Below are 23,407 nucleotides of genomic sequence, written 5' to 3'. Positions count from 1 at the left end.
TTTCAAAAATGGGAGTATGTGTGTAATACTAAAGAAGTTTACAGCTATTATTTGGTACAATTGAATTAAAAATAAATAGAAACGTTCATTTTATTAATATTTCAACTTGAATGTTTCTATAAGAAAAAAATCAAAGGAAAAATAAAACAATAATTCTGACCACAATTGTATTTAAACACATTGAAATTTTTATACATAAAATTCTAAAAATTTCTATCTGGTTAATTCTGTTTAAAACTATATATATTAACATCAGTAAAATTAAACATATTGGTGGTAAAATTGTACTTGATAAAATGTGTTACTGATTAAAATCAAACAAGATAACTAAATTTTTAACTATTAATATCTCCAAATTTGATCAAGCAAAATGCACTTAGCCAGAAAATAAAACTGCAAGAGAGAAGTTGTTATAAAATTTGATATAAATTATAAAATTAGATTAATCTAATCCTTACAGTACAATTTATGAAAGAAAAAATTGAGTCACATGAAAGTAAATTTAAATATTTTATCTTCATATTATGGAAAATTATCAAAATGCATTTGCGTTAACTTCAAAAACTGTATCTCAAAATTGATCGTTTATGCACTTACCAAATATTTGCACTCATCAACACGAATTTTGAAAATCCACAAGATAAAAAGGTAAGTGAAAAGTTAATCAAAATAATTGGTTCCAAATGGTAGAATGAAAACATATTTTATTTTAACATCTATCCACAAATACTAAAGAAGTCTGATTTAGCCAAAATTCTTCACATCTATATGAAACTTTAAAAGACCATAATTGTTGTTATTGATAGAGGAAGCATATTTCTGCATGGCTTTATTTCTAGATGCCTACGGAAATTGTAGTTTTGAAAGGCTGCTGTCCCTTGAAGTGTCGTAATTCACTTAGTTAAGAAGGAAGAAGGAAAAGGAAATGTGACAATGTCAGAGTTATTCTGTTTTAAGATGTGAACAGAGAAAAGATTATTTCAAAGTTTTCTCAACTATAGCTAGCATTCTTTTAAGATTAGACATTGGAATCATATATATTATAATTCTACACAGGCCTCTAGGTCATGTTTGTTTTTTAGTGACTCTCATTTGAATGAGAGAAGAACAACAGCAACTGAACAGAATCTTGAACAGCCATATAGAACAACCTGAGTGCCAGATCCTCTTTTTTGTTGTTGATCTTATAGTATTTATCTCTTATTGTTTCTGTTCCCTGTGGCTCTTATGCATCATCTGCTAACCATTTGGCCTCATATACTGGCCATCAACTCCTGAATATCACATTGCCGCTACTGAAAATAAACAAATTTTGTAGACATTCAAATAAATTTACCTTCCATACGTGTTTTTATTTCTGCTAATAGATTCATTTTTGCCTAGACCTTCATATTTCATTTGACATCTGCTTTCCTGGTTTTCTATTACATTTCATTTTAAGATATAGAAATCAAAGCAAATCTTTGTCACAGATATTGCATGAATTATTTCAAAATTAGGTATAGATTTTTGACAGATAAAATGATACACAGTGGAAGATATGACTGATAGTCAATGATTATTTCTCTTAACCACAATCCAAGGTTACTATAATAATTATTTGAAAGAGTAACTATGTACTGAGGGAGAATACACACTCACACGATGGTAACTATGTAAGAGAAAGATATCCATTGCATCACAAATAAACCAAAGGGTGTTTGTAATAGGATTTGGGGTGGATCCATATGTTTTGCTCTGCAATGAAAACAGAACCACTGTTTTACTCTTTAAGGCAGTGTATTGAAGGTAGTTAGTAAAACGCCTGTATCATCTACCCCGATCACTGAGAATACTGACGTTTCCCACTATCAAAAGGAGCCTGGAACAAAGATACATAATATATTAATGTTTTTATGGCATTCAGTTTGAAAAGTAATGAAGGGCATGTGAATGTACAACAACAACAAAAACAAAAGGAGCAATCTCTCTCTTTTGGTAATATAAAATCTTTGTTTAAATTAAAAGAATCAAAATGTAATCTAGTCCCTAAAGCAGATGCACCAAAACTTGACAATCCCTAGAAGAAACCTGGGTGGAATTGAACCTTGATAAATGCAAACACATACACACACACACACACACACACACTTTTTTTTTTTAAGTATTAAGGGTGAATTTATTCATGCATGTATTCAACAGATATATATTCAATGTCCCATATGTGTCATATGCTCTACTAGGCATGAAAACATATTTAGAAATAAATAAAACAGGGTTCCTAGCGAGAAGGAATTCAACGTCTAGGAATAAATACACACATCAACAAATAAATTCTAAAATAATGTGGTATGTACAGCAATAGAAAATATGTTTATTAACATGAGAACACTATAGAGAGGCATCTAATTTAGGTTGATGGTACTAGGTGAGAAGCAAAAAAGACCTCCTATAAGTGTTGATAACCAAACTGAACTTTAAATAATTCATTCATTTTTTCAGAACATATTTGTTGAAGGTCTACTACATGCCAGACACTAGTGCTGGCAATAGATCAAGAAACTAAATATTTTAGTGAATGACTTTCACTTACAGTTTACACTCCAGTGGATGAGAATTTAGTGAAGCAAATGGCAGGGGTAGGTATAAAGGGAAATCACAAGGTGAATTATGCTGAGTTTAAAACTTGAGAAAGGTATAGTGAGAAAGTAAGCAGGTGTTGGGGATAGCGGTCATAGTATAGAAAGCCGGGAGCTCATGTTAGTGCTTGGTACTACTAATTGGAAATGAATTTATTTCTCCCTATATAACTTCTTGCATGTGTCTTTGTAAAATATTAATTAGCAAGTGTCATAGTTATATTTTTATTTGTGACATCTCTGAGGAATTATATTTTATATGGCAGGCATTATGGGAGAGTCAAATACTGAAGCCAGATAATTTAGGACATTTCTGCATATCAGTATTTAATCTCCACAGACTGGCATCATCATCTTTAAACAGGTTCTACAAATGAAGTGAAGTATGAGAATTTTTGGCTAAGAAGACTAGAACTATATTTAATCATGTTATGTTGTATTTTCCCAAGATATGGTATTATTTTATAATTGCAGGATTGCAGAAACCTTGCTTAGAGGCCTTTTACAGTGTTTGAAAGACGACAAGATCTTCTGTCATCACGATTTTACTAAACAATATAGCAGTTTTCTTTTTATGGCATCATAATACTATGTGACAAGTAAAAAAGAAAGTAATATAAAAAAATTTAGATGCTTATCACTAGGCTAGATCAAAATATATTCTGATGTAGTGTTTAAAATGCACTTCCTTTTCTAAAAGCTTTGAAATGTTTGAGCCCAGGATCACATTGGCTAATCTTGTCCCTGGATCAACTTGGTCATAGTATGGTTAAAGCAGATCAGGCCATACAGCATCTGTTCCAGAAACCTAAGATGTATGATTGCCATGGAATTACATTCAGATTGTTTGAAGTGTATCTTTTAATGCAATACAGAAGTCATCCTTCTAAAATGCTACTGTGAGAGGGCAACCATGACTAAGAAATTGTCTGAATGAGTTCTGCCTAAGTGCTTTTTAAGTGCAAATAGTTTGAGAGTGAAGTGTCTCATACAGAACAGTACTTCAGAGAGTAGGCACTCAATAAATGTTAAAATACAAGAGTCCACACTAAAATCATTCTTAACAAACAATAAATCAACTTCACTCTCACCAAGATCTACTTCTTGCAGACCAAATGTGTATTTGGTGTTATGCACATATATATATATAAGTCAAGAGATACTTTTTCAGGTTCAAGGAATATAAGAACAGGCAAAATAAAAAATAAGGCAAACACATATACAACTAGGGATTGGATAACTGACTTTTCACCAAATCAGTGTTACTTCAGCTTTCCCATGGAACGTGCTCTGCAGTGCAAGCTCCGCCTCCCAGGTTCATACCATTCTCCTGCCTCAGCCTCCCTAGTAGCTGGGACTACAGGTGCCTGCCACCACGCCTGGCTAATTTTTTTTTTTGTATTTTTAGTAGAGACAGTGTTTCACCATGTTACCCAGGATGGTCTCGATCTCCTGACCTCATGATCTGCCCACCTTGGCCTCCCAAAATGCTGGGATTACAGGTGTGAGCCACCGTGTCTGGCCCTATATCTAAGTTTTAAAATAATTTAAAACACTTGTGTGAGGAAAATCATCTCAGTGAGCTGGTTTGTTGCCCTTACAAACTCTTTTTGTCCATGGCTGAGACAATGAATGCACTAGAATTTTAATTAATTAATATCCATAATGGATGGACTCCAAGAGTGCCCCTATCTTCCATCTAACAAACACACTGATTCTTCTCTCCCGGATAGACTATGTCATTATCATGTAATTGAATCTTGCTTGGCTCTACCTCTCTGCCTAAGCCCTTTGGATGGATCCCAAAATGCTTTGCTATAAGTCTCTGTCTCAATTCTTCCTGGGTTTCACAGTATGCAGATAAGGCTGGAGGCTTTCTCCCAGCCTTTGCTTAGCTAGCCTCTTGAAATTCTGCTTTACTGGGAGGGGAATTTTTATAGAGAGAATATGAATTGATTTGTTAGAAGTAACAAACATTAACTAGGAAAGCAAATAAAATACAAAGGATAAAATATATAAAATGTGGAATCTGCAATGTGTAGAGTTTTTTCAAGTGTGAGCAGTGAGTATAAGAGGAAATGCCAAAACCAAGCCAGACACAGTGGCATGGTCTATAGTCGAACTACGAGGGAGGTTGACCTGGGCAACATAGTGAGACCCTCATCCTGGAGAAGAAGAAGAGGAAGAAGAAGGAGGAGGATCAAAGTTACTCTACATCTATAGAAAGACTGAAACATTATTATAGGTTTTAAGAGATTTTATTGATAATATAGATAAAAAAGTTTGCAAAGAAAGGATTTGTATCTTCTTTAGTTGGAGGTATATATTAAAAATGGGATGACTTGTATGCCTTCAATGAGTTGAAATATGTGGATATTTACATTGTCAGGAAAAACCTATAATACAACTTAATGGTAGACTTTGTTATTCTTCTTAACTCTGATTGTTAAGTGAAGGCAGGCAAACATTCTAATTATATTTAGAATTTTCTATACTCTTTGAATTTCTATATTCTTTGCATTTTCACAATGTTGAAAAATGCAACATCTGTGTAAATATAAATATCAAAAATAGTGTTTTACTCATACATTTTCATCTCAAAATTATGTTGGCAGTGAAGATGTCGCTCGTAACTATCGATCAGTATTTTTTGGAGGTTTATGTCAGATCTTCTGTGGTTAATTTTAGTATTTTTTATTTCCTTTAAAGCATGTCATGGGTATACAGTGTATATATTTATGGGGCACATGTGATATTCTGACACAGGCATACACTGTGTATAATCACATCAGGATAAATGGGTTACCCGTCACCTGAAGCATTTATCATTTCTCTGTGTTACAAACATTCCAATTATACTCTTTTAGTTATTTTTAAATGTACATAAATTATCGTTGAATATAATCACGCCTTGAGCTGTAAAATACTAGCTCTTATTCACTTTAACTGTATTTTTTGTACCCATTAACCATCCGCATTTCCTCCTCTCCCCAATACACTCCGCAGTCTGGTAACCATCATTCTACTTGCTCTCTCCATTAGTTCGTTTTACTTTTTAGCTGCTACAAATTGTGAAAATAAGCAAAATTAATCTCTTTGCCTGATTCATTTTACTTGATATCATGTCCTCATTCTAGTTCTATTCATGTTGTTGTAAATGCCAAGATGTCATTCTGTTTGTGGCTGAATAGTACTCCATTGTGTGTATGTACAACATTTTCTTATCCATTTGTCTATTGATAAATAATTAGGTTCCTTCCAAATATTGGTTATTGTGAACAGTGCTGCAGTGAAGAAGGGAGTCCAGATACCTCGTCAATATACTGAGTTCCTTTCTTTGGGGTAAATACCTAGAAGTGGAATTGCTGGATCATATGGTAGTTCAATTTTGAATTTTGTCTGGAACCTCCATACTGTTCTCCATAATGGTCCCACTAACTTACATTCCCAATGCACTTCCTTTTCTAAATTTACACTCAAAATACAGCAATTCCAAATCCTCAGGAGCATTCATTATTGCCTACCTTTTGGATTAAAGTCATTTTAATTGGAATGAAATGATATCTCATTGTAGTTTTTATTTGCATTTCTCTGATGACCAGTGATGTTGAGCACCTTGTTATATACCTGTTTACAATTTGTATGTCTTCTTTTGAGAAATGTCTATTCAGTTATTTTGCCCATTTTTAATCAGATTATTAGATTTTTTTTTCTGTTGAGGTTTTTGAGCTCCTTTTGAATTCTGCATATTAATCCCATTTCAAATGGATAGTCTGCAAATATTTTCTCCTATTCTGTGGGTTGTCTCTTCACTTTGCTGCTTGTTTCCTCTGCTGTGCAGAAGCTTTTTAACTTGATGGTATTCCATTTGTTCATTTTTGCTTTGATTGTCTGTGATGGCTCATGAAAGATTTGCTCAGATCAATATCTGCAAGAGTTTCTTCAATGTTTTTGTTTAGTAATTCCATAGTTTGAGGTTTTATATTTGTCTTTAATCCATTTTCATTTGATTTTTATATATGATAATAGTGGTCTAGTTTCATTATTCTGCATATGGATATCAATTTTCGTAGCATTGTTTTTAAATGAACTGTCCTTTCCACAATGCATGGTCTTGGCACCTTTGTTGAAAAGTTGTTGGCTAAAAATGTGTGGATTTATTTCTGGGTTCTCTATTCTGTTCCATTGGTCTATGTGTCTGTTTTAAGCCAGTACCTTGTTGTTTTGGTTACAATAGCTGTGTAGTGTAATTTGAAGTCAGGTAATGTGATTCTCCAATTTTGTTATTTTGCGTCAGGTATGTTGGCTCTTCTGGGTCTGTTGTGGTTCCTTATACATCTTAGGATTGTTTTAATTATTTCCGTGAAGAATGTCATTTGTATTTTGATAGGGATTACTTTCAATCTGCAGATTGCTTTGGGTAGTGTGGACATTTTAACAATGTTTATTCTTCCAATTCATGAACATGGAATATCTTTCCATTTCTTTGTATTCTCTTCATTTTTTTGATCCAGTGTTTCATAATTTCATTATACACATCTTTCACTGGTTTAGTTTATGCCTAGGTATTTTATTTTATTTGTAGGTATTGTAAATGATATTACTTTCTTGATTTCTTTTTCAGACTGTTTGCTGTTGACATGTAGAAATGCTACTGGTTTTTGTTGGTTGATATTGTATCCTGTGACGTTACTGAATTTATGTATCAATTCAAATAGTGTTTTGATAGTCCTTAGGTTTTTCAAAATATAATATCATACCATTGCAAACAAGGATAACTTGACTCCTTCCTTGCAATTTGGATGCCACTTATTTCTTTTGTCTTGACTGATTGCTTTAGCTAAATCTTCCAGTACTATGTTGAATAACAGTGATGAAAGTAGGCATCCTTGTCATTTTCCAGATCTTCGAGGAATGGCTTTCAGTTTATCCCTACTTCAGTATGATACCAACTGTGAGTCTGTCATATGTAGTTGTTATTGTGCTGAGGCATGTTCCTTGTATACCCAGTTTTTAGGGGTTTTATCCTGAAGGGATGTTAAATTTTATCATATGCTTTTTCAACATCAATGGAAATTATCTTATAGTTTTTATTCTATACTCTGTTGATCTGATGTATCACATTTCTGTATTTGACTGTTTTGAGTCATCTTCGCATCCTTGGGATAAATCCTACTTAGTCATGATTAATGATCTTTTTAATGTGTTGTTGAATTCAGTTTGCTGGTATTTCGTTGAGAATTTTTGCATCAATGTTCATTAGGGATATTGGCCTGTAGTTTTCTCTTCTTTTCTTTGTCTGGTTTTGGTATCAGGATAATACTGACCTTGTAGGATGAGTTTGGAAGGATTTTCTCTTCCTCTATTTTTTGGAATAGTTTGAGTAGGATTGCTATTGGTTCTTCTGTACATGTTGGATAAAGTTCAGCAGTGAAGCCATTGAGACCCTAGCTTTTCTCTCCTTGGAGACTTTCATTATGGTTTTGCTCTAATTACTTACTGGTCTATTCAGGTGTTTTGGTCTTGTTTTGTTTTGTTTTGTTTTTTGAGGAGGAGTCTCACTCTGTCACCAAAGTGGAGTGCAGTGGCATAATTTCAGCTCACTGCAACCTCTGCTTCCTGGGTTCAAACAATTCTCCTGCCTCAGCCTCCTAAGTATCTGGGATTACATGCATGCGCCACTACATCCAGCTAATTTATGTATTTTTAGTAGAAATGGGGTTTCACCATGTTGACCAGGCTGGTCTGAAACTCCTGACTTCAGGTAATCTGCCCGACTTGGCCTCCCAAAGTGCTAGGACTACAGCTGTGAGCCACTGCACCTGACCCTATTCAGGTTTTGAAGCTCCTCATAGCTCAATCTTGGTAAATTGCCTGTATATATCTAGGAATGTATCCACTTCTTCTAGATTTTCTAATTTATTGGCACATATTTGCTCATAGTATCCTCTAATGGTCCTTTGAATTTCTGTGGCATTAGTTGCAATGTCTCCTTTTCCATCTCTGATTTATTGATTTGGGTCTTCTGTCTTTCTTTCTTAGTCTGGCTAAACATCTGTTGATTTTGTTCATTTTTCAAAAAAACAAAACAAATTTCATGTGTGCGTGTGTGTGTATATATATATATATTCATTTCAATTTTGCTGTTATCTGCTCTAATCTTTATTATTTCTTCTACTAAGTTTGGATTTGGTTTCCACTTGCTTTTATAGTTATTTAAAATGTATCATTCTGTTGTTTGAAGTTTCTCTACCTTTTTGATATAGGTGCTTATGGCTATAAACTTTCCTCTTTTTTATGCTTTTTCTGTATCCAATAGTTTTTCATATGTTGTGCTTCCACTTTTATTTGTTTCAAGAAATTTTTCAAGTTTCTTTTACTTTTTTAATTGACCAACTGGTCACTTGGAACTATATTGTTTAATATGCTTGTGTATGATTTCCAAAGTTTCTCTTGTTATTGATTTCTAGTTTTATAGTTGTGTTCAGAGAAGATACTTAATATAATTTCCTTTGTTTGACTTTTTTAAACTTGTTTTGTGACTTAACATATAGAATATCCTTGAGAATAATTCCTGAATTGAGGAGAAGAATGTTTATTCTGGAACCACTGGATGAAATGTTCTCTAAGTATTAGGGCCCTTTGTTCTACGGTGCAGATTAAGTCTGTTGTTTCTCTGTTGACTTTCTGTTTGGATGATCTGTCCAATGCTGAAAGTGGGATGCTGAGGTCTCCTACTATTATTGTATTGGGGTCTCTCTCTTTCACTCTAATAATTTTTCTTTGTAAATCTGGGTGCTCTAGTATTGGGTACATATATATTTAAAATTATAATATTCTCTTGCTGAATTGATTATTTTATCATTATGTATTTGTCTCTTTTTATAGGTTTTGCCTTGAAATCTATTTTGCCTGATGTAAGTATAGCTATTTCTACTCTTTTATTGTTTCTATTTGCATGGAATATATTTTTACATCCCTTTATTTTCAGTCTGTGTGCCTTATAGGTAAAATGTGTTTCTTGCAGGCAATAGATCATTTAGTCTTTTTAAAAAATCTATTCAGCCTTTTATTTTTCAGAAAATTTCTTCAATTTACATTCCATGTTATTATTAATGAGTAAGGACCTACTCCTGATATTTTGTTATTTGTTTTCTGGTTGTTTTGGCCTTCCCTTTATTATCTCTTTCCTTCCTATCGTCCATTTTGTGAAGGTAGTTTTCGTTGATGGTGAATTTTAATTTCTGGCTCTTTATTTTTTGTGTATGTATTGTAGATTTTTTTGATTTGCGGTTACCATGAGGTTTGCAAATAACATATTATATAAACCATTATTTTAAACTGATGACAACACTAATTGCAAAAACACAAGCAAAGAGATAAGTAATAAAAACTTTTCACTTTAACTTCATTCCCTCACATTTTAACTTTTTGTTTTTTCTATTTAAATATTTTCGTACTGTCTTTGTCTTGAAGATTATTGTAGTTATTATTTTTGTAGCTTCATCTTTTAGTCCTTCTATTCAAGATATGAGTAGTTCGCACACCATAATTACAGTGTTATCATAGAATATGCTTGTCTGTGTACTTACTATTACCAGTGAGTATTTTACCTTCAGATGATTTATTATTACTCATTATTATCCTTTTATTTCAGATTGAAAAACTCTCATTAGCATTTCTTGTAGGACAGATCTAGTGTTGATAAAATCCTTCAGCTTTTGTTTGTCTGGAAAAGTATTTTTCCTTCATGTTTGATGGATATTTTCACTGGATATACTATTCTAGGGTAAAAGATTTTTTCCTTTAACATTTTAAATATGCCATGCCACTCTTTCCTGGCCTGTAAGGTTTCCACTGAGAAGTCTGCTGTCAGACATATTGGAGATACTTTGTATGTTTTTTTGTTTCTTTCCTCTTGCTGCTTTAGGAGCCTTTCTTTATCCTTGTGTTTTGGGAGTTTGATTATTAAATACCTGGAAGTAGTTTTACTTGGGTTAAATATGCTTCATGTTCTACAACCTTCTTGTACTTAAATACTGATATATTTCTCTAGGTTGTGAAAGTTTTCTGTTTTTATCCATTTGAATAAACTTTCTACCTCTATCTCTAAATCTACCTCCTCTTTAAGGCCAATAACTCTCAGATTTGTTCTTTTGGTGCTATTTCCTAAATTATGTATACATACTTCATTCTTTTTTGTTCTTTTTTCTTTTGTCTTCTCTGACTGTGTATTTCCAAATAGCCTTTCCTCAAGCTAAATAATTATTTCTTCTCCTTGATCAATTCTGCTGTTGAGATATTCTGATGCATTCTTCAGTATGTCTGTTAAATTTTTCATCTTCAGAATTTCTGCTTGATTTTTAATAATTATTTTGATCTTTTTGTTAAGTTTATCTGATAAGATTCTTAATATCTTCACTGTGTTATCAGGAACTTCACTGAGCTTCCTCAAAACAGCTATTTTGAATTAGCTGTCTGAAAGTTCACGTACCTCTGTCACTCTGTGATTGGTCACTGGTGCCTTTTTTAGTGTGGTGAAATCATGCCTTTCTGGATGTTCTTGATGCTTGTGGGTGTCCATCAATGTCTGGGCATTGCATTGAAGAGAGAGGTATTTATTGTAGTCTTCACAGTCTGGGCTTGTTTGTACCTGTTCTTCTTGAGAAGGCTTTGTAGAGGATTACGTGCTCGCAAAGGAGACGTTCCCGATAAGTCCTGCTCTTGCAAATGAAGTAGGGCATTCCCTGATAAGTCCTGCTCTTGCAAATGAAGCAGGGCGTTCCTTCCCAGTAAACAAAGGAGCCAGCTGCAAACAGCAGACCCTGGGGGCTTGTTTATGTGTAAACATCTTGAAAATCCAGAAAGTCAGGGAAAGGTCAGAAAAACAACAATGTGTCTTGTGACTTGGCAACATTCCACAAACGACTGTATAAAATCAAGCAGAGCGTGCCATTCGAGGCGGCCGCCATGTTTGTCTTGTCTTGTGTTGTCTTGTGTGTTCATTCCTTTGTTTAGGAAACACGCAGACCCCAACAAGGCTTTCCAAGTATTCAAAGGTAATTGAGTGTTGTGATGTAAGTCTGGTCACTGCAGCCGTATCACCCACAAGGGGTACCCCAAGACCAGTAACATTTTGACTCTTACAGACTTGTAGAGGTACTGCCTTGGTGTTCTTGAGGAAGATATGGCAGAATGCCCTGGATTAGTACTTAGAGGATCTTGTTCTTTTCCCCTACTTTCCTCACAAGCAAACAGAGTCTCTCTTTTTATGCTGAGCTTCCTAGAGTTGACAGAAGAGTAACACAAGCATCCCAATGACCACTAGCACTGGTACTATTCTGAGTCAGACCTGAAGTCAGCACAGCACTGGGTTTCACTCAAGGCCCACTGTCAATAGTCACTCACAAATCAAGCACTCTTCACCCTCAGTAATGTAAGAGCTGAAATTATAAAACTATTAGTGTGAAACATAGGAAAAAAGCTTCAGGAGTTTGACCTGGGCAAAGATTTTATGAATAAAACCTCAAAAGCACAGGCAGAAAAAGCAAAAATGGACAAATGAGATTATATCAAATTAAAAGTCTTCTACACAGCGAAATAAACAATCATGAATGACTACCTACAGAATGGGAAGAGATATTTGAAAAAACATTAATTTGACAATGGATTAATATTCAGAATGTATAAGGAACTCAGCTCAACAGCAATAAAACAAATAACCTAATTTAATATGATCTGTTAATCTTAGTAGATATTTCTCAAAAGTAGACAAACAAAAAATACTTTATTGCTAATATAGGCCAACAAACATCAAAGTCTTCCACAGTCTTTCTCTTTCTTGTTTGTCTCCCATAAGCAATTCTTACAAGTCTAGGGGTGATAAATTTCCTCAGCTTTTGTTCATCTGGTAAAGACTTTATTCTCTTTTAACTTATGAAAGATAACTTTTCTGGGTATAATATCCTTGGCTGACAGTTTTCTTTTTCCTTTTTTTTTTTTCTTTCAGAAGTTTGAATATAACATCCTATTCCCTCCTGGCCTGTAACATATCTGCTGAGACATCCACTGTTAGTCTGATGGGAGTTTTCATATAAATGACTAGATATTTTTCTTTTTCTGTTTTTAAAATGTTCTCTTTGCCTTTGGCTTTTACCAGTTATACTTTTAGTGTACTATGGAGAAGACCCTTTTAAATTGAATCTCTTTAGGGTTCTCTGAGCTTCTTGTATGTATGTGTCTAAATCTCTTGCTACATTTGGGAAGTTTTTAGCTATTATTTTGTTAAATACATTTTCTAACCTTTTTAGTTTCTGTTTACTTTCTGGGACACCAAAAATTTGAATATTTGGTCACTTTATGGTGCTCTATATGTCATGCAGGCTTTGTTCATACTTTTTATTTTATTTTTTTATTTTTATGTGACTTGATTTTTTTAAACCTGGCTTCAAATTCTGGGATTCTTTTTTCTGCTTGATCTAGTGTATTACCAAAGCCTTCAAATGTATTTCGTATTTAATTCAATAAATTCTTAGTTCCAGAATTTCTATTTGGTCCTCTTTGGTGATATCCATCTCTTTGGTAAATTGTTCATTCACACTCTGAATTGTTTTTCTGATTTCTTTGTATTGTTTATCTGAGTTATTTCTCTTGTATCTCAGTGAACTTCTTTAAAACCGTTATTGTGAATTCTTTTTCTGGGACTTCATAAATTTCTTTATCATTGGAATCTGTTGCTGGAGAATTTTTATTTTTATTTTTATTTTTTATTTTTTTATTATTTTTTATTATTATACTTTAAGTTCTAGGGTACATGTGCATAACGTGCAGGTTTGTTACATATGTATACTTGTGCCACGTTGCTGTGCTTCACCCATCAACTCGTCAGCACCCATCAACTCGTCATTTACATCAGGTATAACTCCCAATGCAATCCCTCCCCCTCCCCCTCCCCCCTCCCCATGATAGGCCCCAGTGTGTGAATTTTTGTGCTCCATTGCAGGTGTCATATGTTCTTGCTTTCTCTTGTCCCTGTGTTTCTTGTGTCCTTACATTTATTTCTGTACATCTCATAATTGTTGCATCTTACAATTTTTTAAACTGTTTTTCTAGGCAATAATTTTTTTCTGAAGATGTGTCTATGTTGTTGGTTAAATAGGGTGGTATGGCTTAAATTCTGGGTATGTGCAGTACTGTAGTATCTATATGATTTCCTTGACAATAAACAACATCAGTAGTATGTGATTTTCTCAGCAGGGTGCAATTGTCAGTGAGGGCTGTAGTTAAGTTTTGCTAGTGATATAGATGTTAGATAGGCTAATAATCTCAGGCCTCAGTGGTGGAACTGGTGTAATGAGCTTGCCTGTCCCTGGGACCCAGGGCAGAATACTCTGGCATTGGTGTGAGTAGGTGCAGGAAGGCTGATTTTTTTGCCTTCGGGCAGCTTGCTCAGGTGCTGACAGTGGCCATGGCTGGCCAGTAGGTGAGTAGATCTTTAGGTACCAGGTCAGTGAATGTGGCATGAGCAATGACAGTGGTAGTGGCAGGGCAACCTCTGGCTCCCAAGAAGTCTGCACTAGTGTTGGCATTATTGGAAATGTGCTGGGTCAGCCAGTCCCTGGGGTCATATGTGGCACATGTGGGTGGGTTCCAGCTGAAGTAGTTTGCAGGTTGGGTGGGCCCGTCTTCAGTCCTCTAGGTGGAGTTCTCAAGTGCTAACTGTAGTGGATGGAGTAGGGTCATCACCAGTCCCTTAGATAGTGTGCTCTGGCACGAGAAGGGTGAAACCAGGCTAGTTGGGTCTGTCATCAGGCCCCCTGGTGGTTCATGTGATTGCTAGCTATGGTAGTCAGGGGTGGAGTGATTACCAGGTTCTCAGGAGAATGCTTGGCTGGAAGAGTCAGCAGTTACACTGTGGCCATGTTGCTGGGGAGGGTACAGTTGCTTTCAGTAGCAGCAGCCATAAATAAGTAGCTGGGGAGTGCATGCTTTGGTTCCAAGTAGTGGCTGCAAGCCAATTACCCTGTTCTCAGGATGCATGTAAATGTATGGCAAATCTGCTACTGGGGGCGATAGGGTCACTGCCAACCGTTCATGCTTTGAACCTGATGACAGCAGCCAGCAGCAGTGCCCAGCTTTGGGGGGAGGATATCAATGGGTTTTCAGGGATATGGACATGCAGGAGCTGTTGGGCCCTAGGTAGGATGCAGTCTAGTGGGGGCTTGTCTCTTAAAAGGGCACCTTGCTGTAACTGTTTAGGACTCCGGGGTATGTAGAATCCAGCATGAATTACCCCTCTGGAGCAATGTAATTGCATGGTTTCTAGGCAGCTCCCTATGTCAGTCTCTGGACCTGGGTGAGTTGAAGGGCTCTGGCTGTGGCTAACATCGCATCCGTGGTGAGAATGTGGATCAGTGGGATCACTCACTTACCCTTTTCCCACACTGGGGAGCCTCTATAGGCTCTCTGCCAGTCCTAGTCAAGTAGGCTACCTACCTTCTGTCTTTCTTTGCTCTAGGTGTTTCCTGTCACTTCTCTGTTGAAGCCCAGCATTCTCTCTTAAGTGTGATCTATTTCAAGTGTGATTATCTACTCATAATCTTGAGTTTTCTTTGTTGAGGAGGTGAACCCTAGATGCCTCTAGTCAGCTGTCTTGAAGCTCCTCCTTATGAAATGTAATTATAAAATAATAGGACATGAAAGTTAAAATTATTTATTGAGCCATGGGCTATAAAGTGGATGTTATGTTAGCAAGCATGAAAACAACATTAATGTTTTTGTACATCTCCCTCGGAACTCTTGAGTGACCAAGTGTGTTATCAATGAACAGTAATATTTTGAAAAAAAATCTTTTTTTTACCTGTACAAAAATTATCATCAGCGGGCTTAAAATATTCCAGTAAACCATTCTATAAACAGATGTACTGTCATCCAAGCTTTGTTGTTTCATCTGTGGTGCACAATCAGAGTAGATACAGCATAATTCTTAAGGGCCCTGGAATTTTCATAATGTTAAATGAACATTGGCTTCAATTTAAATTCACCAGGTGAATTAGCATCTAACCGAGAGTCAATCTGTTCTTTGACGCTTTGAAGCCAGGCAATGACTACTCCCCTTGAGATATGAAAGTCTTAGATGGTATTTTCTTCCAAAAGAAAGCTGCTCTGTCTATCATGAAAATCTGTTATTTAGTGTAGCCACATTTATCAGTTATATTAGATAGATCTTCCGCATAACTTGCTACAGCTTCTACATCAGCACTTGCTGCTTTGTCTTGCACGTCTATGTTATGGAGACAGCTTCTTTTTTGAAAACTCTTAAAGCAGCCTCTGCTAGCTTTCAGCTCTTCTTCTGGTGCTTCCTCATCTCTATCTACCTACACAGAACTGAAGAGAGTTAGGGCATTGCACTGGATTAGGCTTTGACTTAAGGGAATGTTTTGGCTGGTTTGATTCATCCAGACCACTAAACTTTCTCCATATCAAAATAAGGCTGTTTCACTTTCTTATCATTTGTGTGTTTACTGGAGTAGCATTTTTTAATTTCCTTCAGAAACTTTTCCTTTGAATTCCTAACTCACCTGTTTGGCATAAGAGGCCTAGCATTCAGCCTACCATGGCTTTCAACATGCCTTTCTTGCCTAGCTTATTCATTTCTAGCTTTTGACTTAAAGTGAGAGTCATGTTACTCTTCCTTTAACTTGAAGACTTAGAGACCATTGTTGGGTTACTTATTGACCTAGTTTCGATATATTGTGTCTCAGAGACACCTGAGGAGAGGGAGTGAGATGGGGAAATAGCTGGTCAGTGGAGGAGTTGGAACACAAATATTTATTGAATGAGTGTGCTGTTTTATATGGATGCAGTTTGTGGCTCCCCAAAACAATTACATTAGTAACATCAAAGATCACTGATTACAGATTATTATAGCAGATACAATTATAATGAAAAGTTTGACGTATTTTTATAATTACCAAAATGTGACACAGGGACAAAAAATGGTAACATGCTGTCAAAAAGTGACACCGATAGACTTGCATGACACAAGGCTGCCACACATTTTCAATTTTAAAAAATGCAACATTTTCAAAACACAAAAATGTGAAGTGCAATAAACTGTGAGATACCTGTACACTCTTAATGGAAATGTAAATTACATAAACAAACAAATGAAAGAAAGAACTACCATATGATCCAGCACCCCCACTATTGGTTATATATCCAAACAAAAGGAACTCAATATATCAAAAGATATCTGGTACACACTCCTATGTTTATTGCAGCATAATTCATAATAACCAAGATGTGGAATCAATCTAAGCATCCACCAATAGATAAATGGAAATGAGTACAGAAAATATGTATATGTGTAATAAATAAATATATATATATATATATATATATATGTATGTATGTTATTTTGTTAAGTGAAATAAGCCAGGCATAGAAAGACAAATACTGCATGATTTCATTCAAATGTGGAAGCTAAATAAGTTGATCTCATAGAAGTAGAAAGTAGAATAGCGGTAAGTAGAGGCTGAGAAATGTAGGGGATGGGACGGATTGGCTAATGGATAAAACATTACAGCTAGATAACAGGAATACGTTCTAGTATTCTATAACACTATAGAGTGACTATAGTTAAAACAATTTCTCCTATATTTTCAAATAGCTAGAGGATTTGTAATGTACCCAACCTAAATAAATTATTATTGTTTGAGGTAATTGGTATGCTGATTACCCTGATTTGGTCATTACACACTGTATACAGAAAGAAACATCACATCATAACCCATAAATATGTACACATATTATGTGTCAATTACAAATATTCTAAATGGTTTAATTAATTACATGGAGGAGAATATACAATTCTTCCTTACTTAAAAATTGTACTTAATAAATACAGAAGGATGAAGAAAATAGAAATCACCACTAAGCAAGCAACACAACAGTTTCTGCCTGATATAGTAGCATTTTAAAATTACTGAGCCAAAAAATTAGCAAAAAATAGATTTATCTAGTGTTAGGGTTCTTCTCCCAAAGTATTAACTAATTATAAAAGGAAAAAAATAAAATTACAGTAAAACAATCTGGCAAACACCATCTGAACCCACTGTTTAAGCCATCACCAATAATAAGACATATCAGCATTATGTAGTTTCTGATATGATGCACTTAGAAGGGCATATCACATTTATGGTATTATTTTCCACAAACCCACGATCTCAAGTGAATCATGAGAAAACATCCTATTCAAATAAAGGATGCATCACAAAACATTTATCGAAAACTACTCCACATAATCATCATCTCCATGTACATAAGCAAATCATTTTGTGAAACTGTAAACAATAATTCAAGATATCTTTGAAATATTTCTCCTGAAAATTATTCACCAGACCAATTCAGGAAGAAATCAGAGAAAGGGGACTGAGTTGTGGATGAATATTACTATAAACAAAATATATTACCTAGGTCAGGCTGTATTAGTCTACTCTCACACTGCTACAAAAAACTACCTGAGACTAGGTAATTTATAAAGAAAAGAAGTTTACTTGACTGACAGTTACAGAGGCTTAACAGGAAGCTTAACTGGGAGGCCTCAGGAAACTTTCAATCATGGCGGAAGGTGAAGAGGAAACAAGCATATCTCATCATGGCGCAGAGAGAGAGAAAGAAGGAGAAAATGATGCACACTTTTGAGCCATCAGATCTTGTGAGAACTCACACACTATTACAAGAACAGCAAGAAAGAAATCCACCCTCATGATCCAATCACCTCCCACTAGGTCCTTCTTTCAACATTGGGAATTACAATTTGGGTTGAGATTTGAGTGAGGACACAGAGCCAAACCATTTTACAGGCTCACAATCCAGGAGAAACTAAAATAGGAAGTATACTTTTGCTGGGGTTTGTTTGTTTGTTTGTTTCCCTGAACCATGTAGAGGTGAATTCAGATAAATCTCCTATGGGTGTAGGATTATATTTTTTTCTTTTTAATTTCGTTTTACTAGCTCTCACACATGTAAGTACAGTTTCTTTTACAGATATAATTCACATTTATTACAGTTTATTCTAAATACCAAGCTCGGGTTTTGAAACGAGAAAATGGCGTGAGTTTTTACTTGGTAAAAACCAAGAAACTTGTAGAAGCATTTTAAAATTAATTAATATCTTTATTATAATCTGTCTTACAAAGTTACAACAAAAAGTTTATTCTCAGTGTTATTGTTCAAATTTCAACATTAAAGTATTCTAGCTGTTTGTTTCTTTGTTGTGGAGCTTTCTGAAATATCATCGACAGATTTTTATTGAATTGTCTATAATTTTGTTGCTATTTTTTTCTTTCTTAAAAATAAAAAATCCAGTTATTTGAGAGTCTTTTGCTCTATTGTAAGTTCTCTGTAAACATCTATCTTTACACATTTTATTCATTTAAATTCTAAACTCTTTTAAAAATTGATCTATTAACATAAACGGAAATGTTCCTACTGCTAGTATAATCGCATATAACCAGCTTTATTATAATAATGTCAAAAATACTATTTGAAATGCTATTTTATATAACTATCATAATTTTCAGAGTTACATTCTTGTTCCTGCTGCCAGTCTCTGATTATTCCATGTTTGTGTGGGTTCTTCACTGATGAAACAATCGATGCCCAAACCTTTTCTTATTTGCCCTTATCCCCTATTCTTAAACTTGGTCTCATTTGTTCAGAACCAGTTTTTACTGGTGCTGGAAGCCATTATGTTTCTTATCCCCAAATCAAGTGATATCTAGCCAGTTTCTTACCCAGACCTAAGAGCCTCAAAACTGCTTCTGTATTGCTCTACCAGTAAGAGCCATAGGCTAGCCCTCTGGTATCAGGTAATGAAGTTTTCTGATATGTCAAAGCTTTTGACTAATTATGGTAAAAAAAATACCTCCAAAAATTTGACTAATATTATTGTCTGTTTTTGTTCCCTAAAACAGGGGTCTCCAATTCCTGACCCATGGACCAGTACCAGGCCATGGCCTTTTAGGGACCAGCCACACAGCAGAAGATGAGCCCTGGATGAGCCAGCATTACCACCTGAGTTCAGCCTCCTGTCAGTTCAGTGGGGACATTAGATTCTCATAGGAGGGTGAACCCTATTGTGAACTGTACATGCGAGGGATCTAGCTTGCCCACTCCTTATAAGACTCTAATTAATATCTGATGATCTGAGGTGGAATAGTTTCATCCTGAAACCACTCCCCCACCCCTTCCTGTTGCCAAAAAGGATGAGGACTGCTGCCCTAGAACCTTTCTGGGATGAGAGACATATCTTAAAAACTTGCTCTTTGTTTTAGGATCATCAGGTTTTCTTTTTGCTTTTCTCGTATCCTCTTATGAGAAGATAGTGATATTTCTCATTTCCAAACCCTTTTAAAAAATTCAATTCCTCGTACTTTATTTGCTAAGATTCAAAAAGTGGGTTCAATGACACTTTGAACATATTTCAAAATGATGTTTTAAATAGAGATTTCTAAATCAAATTTACTTTCTATAGATTACTTTGTCAAAGAGGCCCAGGTTAGTCATAAATATAAAGGGTCCAGCTCTCATTGAACTAATAGGCATAAATCATGAGGAAAAAGGAAGCAGAATACAAGAAGTAAAGAAGAAGAAGGAGAATAGGAAAGGAGAGGAAAGGAAAACAATTGATACTTTATAATTCACTCTGAGAACATTTTTTTATACCTAAGAGGTGTAGATATCTTATAATTAATATGGATTTAGCATAGATATTAATCATTGTCTTTAGTACTTTAAAAAATGTAGTTAGAAGCTGTAATCCTGATTGCCACTTTTAATTGGCAGTGTCATTTTCGCAGCTGTGTTTCAAGTATTAGAGTGAGAGGTAAAATTCAGAACTTCACAGTTTATGACTTATTATACTTGCAAGCAGTCAGAAGCTGTTCACAGTCAACGTGATTAAAAACGGAGGAAATGTAATACTCAAATATTGCAGCTTGTATTTCATAATTTTAAATCTCTCTCTTTTATCTCATATAAATTTGTCTTCAATTAACTTGTGGTTTCTCTTGATTCATTCTTTCTGTGAAATGCCATCTTTGATCTTGTTCTTGTTCTCAGACTAAAAGGTCTTTGCGCATCCAGTCATTTCTTATTTCATTTGTTTTACTAGGGTTGTTCAAATGACAAGTGCTAGCCAACTTCTATAAATTTGATTGATAGGAAAACTATGAAGATGACTTGAACCAACAAGCTAAAAACATTGCACTAAAGTAACTCTAGTGTGAAAAAACCTTAGTAATGTCCTCTAAAAATTTGTTTACTTTAAGAGATAAGGTTTAACTTGGATTTTTTAAGAAAGTCAAGCTAAATTTAGAAGACTGACACAAAGGTTTTCAACTTTATTTATGTATTAAAACAAGTTGCATCATTTAATGTGAACTATAGCAATCCAAAAAAAGGTTAAATAATAACAAATAATTATAATCCAAACTCAAATGTTTAGTCAATAAGAAATATCACATATGTGACACGTAAGTTGAATGCATCCCAACATAATTCAGGTTATTGTTTGTTTTTCCTCTTTTTAAAATTCACTTTATTTTACTTTCATTTTTTGTTCTACAGATAATTCTAAATTAAATAACACAATTAAATAGCAACTGTATCCTTAACGAGTACAATGTGAAACAAAATTCATAGCCCTCCAAAAGAAATGAAACACTGTAATTGCCTTATTCTCATTCACTTTCAAGCTGCTTGTATGAATCTCCTGAAAAGATCTAGTTTTCTAAGTTAATGTTGAGTATATAACCACCCCAACATTTGTCTCTCTTGTTTTTAGAGATCGAGAGGGTCTCGCTATGTTGCTCAAATTGACCTCTAACTCCTAGAATCCAGCGATCCTCCTGCCTTAGCTTCCCAGTAGCTGGGATTACAGGCATGAGTCACTGTGTCTGGCTCCAACACTTGTGTCTTAGATCAATTAAAATTATTTTGCCACAATTCTGTGAGTTCATTGGGAAGTCCTATTCTAGGCAGCTCAACTGATAACTGGTTAGCAGGCTGCTGGGGCAAGATGGTCTCAAACACATGATGCCTCAAACACATGTCTGGCAGCTGACTCAATGTCAGCCGGCTAATGAGGGTGATTTGACTAGCGCTTTTCCTCACACAGAGACAGTTTGACTCATCACGTAGTAGAATGTTTAAGAGTTTCCAGGAAGAGAAAAATCAGATATGATGCAATGCACAAGCACTTTGTACCACACTTACAGAGATTGTCACATGATTAAGTCATGAGTCAATATGGCAATGGGACTCAAGGGCAGAATAGAAGGGTGGGTTAATATGATCTTTTTTATAATTTTATTTTTATATTCATTGGGAGATATAAGATTGCTAAAGTGATGTGTCCATTTATTTATTTATTTATTTATCAAAATTTAAAATATTCTTAGTTGCAACATATAGCCTGGAGGTTGAGGATTTTAGTATCTTTATTACCTTTGAGAAAATTGAGGCTCACATGCCAAACAATAGCAATGTTATAGATGACAGATTTCTTATTCTCTGGATACAATCTTCATTCTACAGGATCCTATATGACTGTAATTCTAATATGGTTAAAAATCAAACTCTGAAATACTGCAGCAAAAGGAGGATGTCTAATTACATCAAAGTTGCAATAATGCCCATACAACTGCCTAATGAAATGACCAGTTTAAGATTAGATACAAATATTTTTTTCAGAAGAAATGGTTTATACAACTCCCTCCTCTTTCTGTTGGCAAAACATTGGCAAAATAACAAAGTAGGATATTCATTTATAAAATACAGAGCATTTTAAGGGTCACATGAAGCAAAAAAGAACAATTTTTTAACTAGGAAAAGCCTTGAACAAATACATAGACAAATAATTTAAAATAATTATTTTGTTCCTAGACACATACACACACACACACACACACACACACAATATTTTCCACATTTCTTACTGATGTGCCAAGTTCAAGTCTCATCAATGAAATTTAAACAAAATTTATGTATGCCATTTCTTACCCAAGGCTTCTAGAAAGTGAATGAAAGATGTATGGAAATCACACACTAAAAATGAACTTTAGTACTTTCTTATTAAACAAGCAATATATCGTATTTGGGAGTATTTATTACTCAACCTTTCCCACTCTCATAATAAGTGGTTCAATGGAAAGAGTTCAGAATTGGAAATCAAGATGATAGTCTATTTCTATCATGATTTGGTAGCATGTCATCAAATTCTTAGAATTTTAAAATGTTATTTTTTCATTTATAGAAGTTGAGTTCTAAACAATCTATGAATTCTTGTTTAAAATAATTTTTGAATTGGCTTCACACATATTATTAAATCATGACTGTATAAAAATAATGCTTGCCTAGCATGTAATATTAACAAAGAAATCATATTATATGATATTAAAATTAAATTTATTCTAATGAAAATATTAGTATAGCTTTAGATAACATTGTAGGGATAAATGACAAATTTCACTGCTGGTGCTGAGGCTTAGATGTTAAGCAGAACTCTATTTTTTCCTATTATTTATTATATTAGTATTATACTAATAATTATATTAATGCACCTCATATCAGTAAAGGCCATATATGACATATTCACAGCTAGCATCATAATGAAGAAGAGAAATTTCAAAGGTTTTCCTCTAAGATCTAGAATAACAAAATCTCGAAACTTCTATGCAACATAGTACTGGAAGTTCTAGCTAGGCAATTAGGCAAGAGAAAGA

This window comes from Macaca mulatta, chromosome 3, assembly GCF_049350105.2.
Source record: "Macaca mulatta isolate MMU2019108-1 chromosome 3, T2T-MMU8v2.0, whole genome shotgun sequence".
In the NCBI taxonomy this organism is placed as follows: domain Eukaryota; kingdom Metazoa; phylum Chordata; class Mammalia; order Primates; family Cercopithecidae; genus Macaca; species Macaca mulatta.
Note: the sequence above shows the minus strand (reverse complement) of the source record.